Source organism: Bubalus kerabau, chromosome 9 (assembly GCF_029407905.1).
Source record: "Bubalus kerabau isolate K-KA32 ecotype Philippines breed swamp buffalo chromosome 9, PCC_UOA_SB_1v2, whole genome shotgun sequence".
Taxonomy (NCBI): Eukaryota; Metazoa; Chordata; class Mammalia; order Artiodactyla; family Bovidae; genus Bubalus; species Bubalus kerabau.
Window position 1 is genome coordinate 64,819,577 of NC_073632.1, and position 6,514 is coordinate 64,826,090.

Genomic DNA, 6,514 nt, shown 5'->3' on the forward strand with positions numbered 1-6,514 from the left:
TTTTTTTGCTATATGTAGAGAAATCATGGGGAACTCGGGGCGAGATGTGCTTTTTGTTGGTTGAATTTGTCCCTCCTTGCCTAAGAATTACTACAGGGGTCATCCTTTTATAAGGACAAACTGCTTTTGAACAGTGTCTTCAATGTATCAAGCACAAATAACTCTTTCTTCAACACGAATCATAAGTCTCTTTTTACCAGCTTACAATAATAAACGAGTCTATTAGACAATGTAAAGAAAATCCTGTCTCCAATCATTGGTGGATTCCTTTATGTCCCTTATGCATTCTTTATTTTTTTACACAGTATCATGAAAGGAGATGTTTAGAGTAAAGGTTTTATTGAAATATTTCAGGGGGCTAATCAGAATACAAAGAAATTAATATCCTTTGCATCGCCTCCTTCTGCACACAGACTTAATTCCACTGTAATTATTACAGAATAACAAGACTATGTCGTCAAAGAGCCATACTATCAAATATTTTAATTAAAGCTCTTTTGTTCCTTATTGAATCTACAATGGCATGGTGCTAACAAGAATATTTGCATGGGAAAGGTAATGTCAGGGTCATGGGACCCTGACAAATATCTTATACATTTAGTATCATGCAGCAGCTTGGAGAGTCTCTGCATTTAAGGTGCTGCAGGAGACAAACACAGAGTCCAGAGAAAATGGGAAAAGTAATCAATCTGGTTGTCTGATTATTTATCAATGACACTGACAGTGAGCAGACCAGCTTTGCACATGAAATGAAGAAAACTAAATCGTCCCTTTTTCTCCAGCATTACCGTTGTAAGGTCTACAAACATTGAACAAATATCCAAACATATTTCAAAAAATGAGACTAGGCAGATACCAGGTGACGAGCTATCACTAGTTATCACGCTCCTGATGCTGAGGCTCAGGGTAGGCGACACTGAAATTGAAAGATAATCGTGAGGTCTTGGCTATCCCAACTCTCCAACAAGCAAGGATGCACTTGCTAAGTTCACACAGTGATGATAACATAGCCTGAAACATTGACCGGCAGTCAAATTATCTCTTAAAGTCCTGGATCCATAAGGGATACAAAAATACACTATTCTACCAACACTCTTCTTTTCCTCCAAAAGAATAAAGCCATTATGATGAATATACAAGTTCTATTGCTAAATAAAAATCAGATTGTAATACTTTCAATAATCAGTAACAATTTTTTTTTTGGAGTATTTTTATCTCCTACTGTTACCCTTTGTTTCATGTTAGCTGCAATGAAAACTCAATACCAATTTCGAGAGGAATTTCTGAGAGAAATCAAAGAGGTGATCAAATTCTTAAATTCAATTCAAAAGATTATATTTACTGATATTAATAAATGATAAAAGACAGTGCATGGTGACTGCAAACACACAAGCTGCTCTGAAGGGAACAGCATGTTCTCGGCTTCATGGCCGTGGCCCTTCAGTAGCCCCAACCCAACTGCTCTATTGTCTAATGCATCGCAGCACAGCTTGAAGACTATGAACAGGAGAATAAAATATTTCAGTAGGATGCTTCTGTAAGTCTCATTAGAGTGAAGTGCTGTAAGGGCTTTTTTTTTTTTTCAAGTTCAGTGATTGAATGTAATTAAATGTATAATTAAATAATAAAAGACCTCTTCTGATTGACCTTGAGGTTAAAATAAATGTAATTAATTGATCTAATTTAATTGGGCCTATTTCACAAAGGTTGGTAAGTAGCAATAAAGTAGCTCTAGTCTAGTATTCCATAGCTCTGTGAGAGCACTAGAAATCCCTTAGGTATGGAATAGTAGTAGGGATTCTCAAATTGCAGGCATTTGATGATTTGGGGAGAGTAACAAGTGTGTTGTCTATTCCAAACTTCCACGAATAACAAAGCTCCATAAGACGTACACTACAACATATATTTCATTGTTTTAGATATCCCAGGTTTTTACTACTGAAGATTATCTTTATTTTCCCTTTTAAGTTCATAGACTTTAAGTATATTTGTAGATTTTATATATAAAGAAACGCAGTATGTTTTTAATGAATGATTGATCGTAGATCTTAATTAAAGATGCTCAGAAGAAAAAACAAAGGAAGCATTTGTTTTTAAGTATTGCTGATTCTAGTTTAACAGAAGACAAACATTCATTCACTGTTCAAGTCTCACCATTTCACTATGGAACCAAAACTAAATAAAGTGAATGACTGGAAAACAAACTCGAGAGAAACAAATAGAGATAAATAAGCTTCTTATGTAGAACTAGCATTCATACACATCATAGTTTCTACATTTTGCAATTCACAGAAAAGAGACAAACAACTCACATACTTTTTTAAAGTGATGTGAATTTGCAGATACTTATTACACAGATGGTAAGACCTATAGCAAATTGCAAGAGAAAATTCTAAAGTTAATCTGGTGTGTCTCTGTCAATTAGCTAGAAATAAGCACTGTTAAGAGAAAACCGGATGGAATATGAGGCTAAAATGTCCTCTTTCCATACAAAAGAGACCCACATCTTTCTTCAGCTCTGATATTTGCACGGAGTGTTTTAGGGATCTACTGGGCAGGGTATCTGCTGGTCATGTGTTACTGTAATTTCGTGTTTCCACTTAAATAGTCACCACTTGCACACTGAGCTCCAGGTGTATTCACTGGAACCCAACTTAACAGAAACCACAGGAATCTGACTCTACAAACAAACCTACTTAGCTTGACCTGAGAAATAGGCAGGAGGTAATCATGGGCTCCTGCGGCTATTTCAATGGCTGCACTTTTCCTAAAGGAGCAAATACCTGTGAGCTTAGGTGTGATGCAGGGCCAGCAGACAGGAGCAATTAAACCTCTTCTGATCTAATTGAAAAACAAAAACCAGCAAACACCAAAGAATATCATCCTTCAGATTTGCAAAGGAGCAAGTAATATTGTATATTATGATATATATAAATGCAGGGATGGGAACTTCCCTGGAAGTCCTGTGTGGTTAAGTCTTCACCTTCCAATGCAGGGGGAGCGAATCTGATCCCCGATCAGGGAGCTAAGATTCCACACACCTCATGGCCCAAAACCCGAAATATAAAACAAAAGCAAATATTGTAACAAATTCAATAAAGACTTTAAAAACGGTTCACTTTAAACAAGGAAAAAAAAAAATAGGGATGAACTGCAGGAAACCTGGAGAGTCAGCTCAGAGAAGCTGAGTCTAATGGAAGAGGCAATAAAGAGCTATTGGCAGTTCTGACCAGAAAAAAAGGATGTGGTGGAAATGGAGTTTATAGAACCAACACCTGGCCATGATGCTTGAAGGATGAATTAATTATGCTCTGAGTCAGAGCAATAGAATCGACATCTTTACTTCCATAGCTTTGCGCTCCTTTCTCACATTCTCTCTCCACTTTCCTACATGGGAGAATTCCCTCTTTTCAACACACAACTCAGAAGCTGTTTTCTTCCAAGCCTTCACTGAACAACCAAGAGCCAGAATTCTATCTTCTGTGTTTTGCTTCTGCTGGTGGTGCTGCAACTTCCCGACTGTGTTCTGTCAGATTCTGTATGTGTGTGTCTCTCCCACTAGATCAAGTGCTCTTGGAGGGCAGAAGCCAAATGGAAATCTTTGTTTTGTGTCCTTTGGGACTCAGCTGTTTCTGGCACTTGGTAGACACTTTATAAATATTTTAGAATCCTTGAAGTGCAAATTAATTCAAATTGTTTTTTTTTTCTTAAAAGGTAGTGTGGATCAGGTGCTCTGAAGGATAAATGGGGTACAGTGAAGGTAGTAGTAAGATGGGTGTTGAGGGAGAAAACTAATTGCTGAGCACGGATGGATGCTTCTGTGATAGGCTAGGGCAGCAGGAACCCCCAGGAGACAGAGCAACAGGGCACAGCAATGGGGACCCAGGTGAAAAGGGGAGGCAGGGACGAGATAATTAGCAAACAAGGCCGAACAGCAGCACCTTCCTGATGCTGAAAAGAGTCGGAGGTATCACCGGTTATAAATAACTGAGAAAGATTAAAGAAGAATTTGAAATCAAGTAGAAGAAATTGGACTTGATGTGAGAAATGAGGAAGGGCTATTTACCAATACCTGGTTAGACGAGGCAAAGACATGGTGAGAATGTTTTTTAAGGAACAGTAATCTGCAGAAAGATAGGAGCTGTGATTGTGACATTTGAAGATTAGACCTAGACAAAGGGAAAAGAAGATTTTTCTTCTTCTAGAATGGAAAAGTCCACCACTCCAGCTCTCAAAATCCAGACTATCTCAGTAATTCTATAGTTAAATAAAAATAGAATAAAGTGGGATTTTGTGGGCCAACAATGTGAGTCTACTTACCATTTAAAGCTGGAAGAGGCCAGCATAGTGTGGTGGGTGATGGCAGAGGGTTTGAATACAGGCCACTTGGGACTAATTCTATCACTCTGTGGGTAATGCAAAGGACACAGTTTAATTTCTATGTTTCCTGTCTTCTATGTTACCCGTAAAATGGTACTAAACATTAATATGTCCCACTTCTAGAGCTGGTACATTTGTTAACTGATGCTTGGAAAGTACTTATCACAAGAATAAGTGTTCAGTACAATTTAGCTCTTATTATTTCCCTGGGAAGTATTTTTGTCTACATTTCTATCTATTTAACACACACACAAACACACCATTGTGAATTCTGAAACAATTCACTTACAAATAAATTTTAGAATTTAATTTTATACTTTCCTCCCAAATTTTATCCTTATCTTTTTTCTCAGTTTTCAAAAAGGTGACTACTGATCATATCTCTCAAATCAGTACTCAGAGAGTCAAACTTCACTCATCTGGCCATAAACAATTATTCATTACCGCCAACAGATTTTAGCTTTCTGTTATCACTGGAATCTAGCATCATTTTCACAGACACTGCCCTAAATTATGTTTTCATCATCTCTCACCTACACTAATGTTACATCCTCCAGTGTGTTTTTCTTTCTCTAATCCTTTTTAATTACGACCTTCAGAGTCATTTCTCTAACACGTATCTGATCATGTTTTCCCCCAGTTTAAAAGACTTTAATGGCCCCTCCTTGATCAGAGAAGTGAACTCAGCTATATAACGTAACATCAACAGTTGGGATCCTGCCTTTTTTATCTTCACCATTATCCCTCCTGCTGGATTTCATAAACCACTTGTGATTTTGACATACAAAATTCTTTCATACTCCCTGTCATTATGAGTTTTCTGAGGGAAGCAACTGAATGTGTTTTATTCCTCTTAGTATCTATTGAGCCCAGCACAGATTTAAAAGCTGACGGTAGCTTCGATGCCGGTATCTTTAAAACAAATCCTGGGCAAAAATGGAAATTTGAGGAAAAATACACAAACCCCCTCAATTCACAATTGATATCACAATGTAATTTTATCATTTTTTATTCATCTTCTTTAATGACCAGAAAACACATCTAGAGACTACAAAACACACATCTAGAATCTACAAAACAAATTATGTTGTTAATAAGCAATGCATTCTGAATTATAATAGAAAGTTATATATCTATGTGTTTATATCAAAATTTACATTTTCTCTTATTTAAATATGTGCTTTAAATTTTATCTTTCACTGCTGCTTTTTAGAGAAGTGGTGAGGAGCAGTCCACATGACTTTATTTTGCCATCTAATCAAGGAGTCAGAAAACCTTTTCTCCTTGCTATCATTACCCACTGATATTATATAATATTTTATACTGTTTCTTTATCTGTCAGTGACATTGCCTCACATATAGGAAGCAGAATTTTTGTGTAATTCACATTTCTATTCCAAAGCCTGGCACAGTTCCTAGCAACTTTCAGATTCCTAACAGGTGTGTGTTGAGTGGTTGAGAGTCACGTGATTCTCAAGCTCTTCATTGCCTCAAAAGAATCTAGTGTATTAGCAGTACGTCTTAACCTAAGCCATGAAGACCCCTGTACCAAACTGAATCACTCTCCTTCAATTGAAGTGTCTCTTTTCAATGTCACAGATGTTTCCAGATGCTGTGCTATGACGTGCCTCATGCAGTCTTCATCTTCATTGACCTAAGACATAACCCACCTGAAGACTCCAGTCCACAGTATCACAATGATCTCCACACCTTGTCCAGCACGTACTCCAAATGACATCAGCAACTGATGCGCACAACTTAATTTCTGATTGGAGAAAGCATCATATTTATATTCCACTAACTGCTCACAAAGTTCTTTGACTGAAACACAGACATGGAATTGTAACTTCATCATTTCGAAACACCAGTCTGATTATTTAAAATATCCCCACTGTCATACATCCCTTCTCCCCACCTTTTTCCAAATAATCGAGCTAAAAATTTTACGTATGTTCCTAGCCTTATAGCTACTCCTTTCCTTTAGCAAGAGGTCTATATGACCTTAGCACAAGGTGATATCATACTTAGTATTTAGCCTGTTTTCTTGACTTTAACATTTTTTTAATTAATTTTTATTGGAGTATAGTTGCTTTACAATGTTGTGTTTGACATTAACATTCTTAAAATGCATACC

The 6,514-nt window shown here is 37.0% G+C and overlaps 1 long non-coding RNA gene across 1 annotated transcript; it reads left to right on the forward strand.

Moving 5' to 3' along the window:
- Positions 1 to 2,743: 2,743 nt before the first annotated feature.
- Positions 2,744 to 6,249, forward strand: LOC129660033 (uncharacterized). The gene is made up of 2 exons (XR_008718320.1): positions 2,744 to 3,538; positions 5,980 to 6,249. It is a non-coding gene; the product is annotated as an uncharacterized LOC129660033 (long non-coding RNA).
- The last annotated feature ends 265 nt before the right edge of the window (positions 6,250 to 6,514 follow it).